Genomic DNA, 407 nt, shown 5'->3' on the forward strand with positions numbered 1-407 from the left:
ACGTACTGACATCGTGAGAAACATAATAACGACTAATAACAATTAGTGGCATTAGTGGGTCTGTCATTGTTAACATTAATATCACTCCTATCGTTGTTACTGTTATTATTAGGATGGAAATATGATCAATAAAATATCGTAGGTAATGAAAATATTATTATATAGGAAGCTTATGGATGAATAAAAAAAAAAAACTGATGATGAGCAATATCAAATCAATAAATCATGATAGATAGGGGAGTAGATAAAATGAACGAAAAAGAATACATGGTATGAAGTAAAAGAGAAATCGAAGGAGAAAAATCGAATAAAGGAAGGAGGAAAAAGAAAAGCAAGATAGAATGAGAACAAAGTAAAAAATAAAAAATCAAGAAGAAGAGATAGAAGAGGAAGAAGAAGACACAGAC

The 407-nt window shown here is 29.5% G+C and overlaps 1 protein-coding gene across 1 annotated transcript in view; it reads left to right on the top strand.

Moving 5' to 3' along the window:
- The window catches only part of LOC119586973 (serine/threonine-protein kinase CBK1-like), a gene marked incomplete at its 3' end in the record, with an annotated part of 122,502 nt that overhangs the window by 46,721 nt on the left and 75,374 nt on the right, over window positions 1-407 (top strand).

Source organism: Penaeus monodon, chromosome 22 (genome assembly GCF_015228065.2).
Source record: "Penaeus monodon isolate SGIC_2016 chromosome 22, NSTDA_Pmon_1, whole genome shotgun sequence".
NCBI lineage: Eukaryota > Metazoa > Arthropoda > Malacostraca > Decapoda > Penaeidae > Penaeus > Penaeus monodon.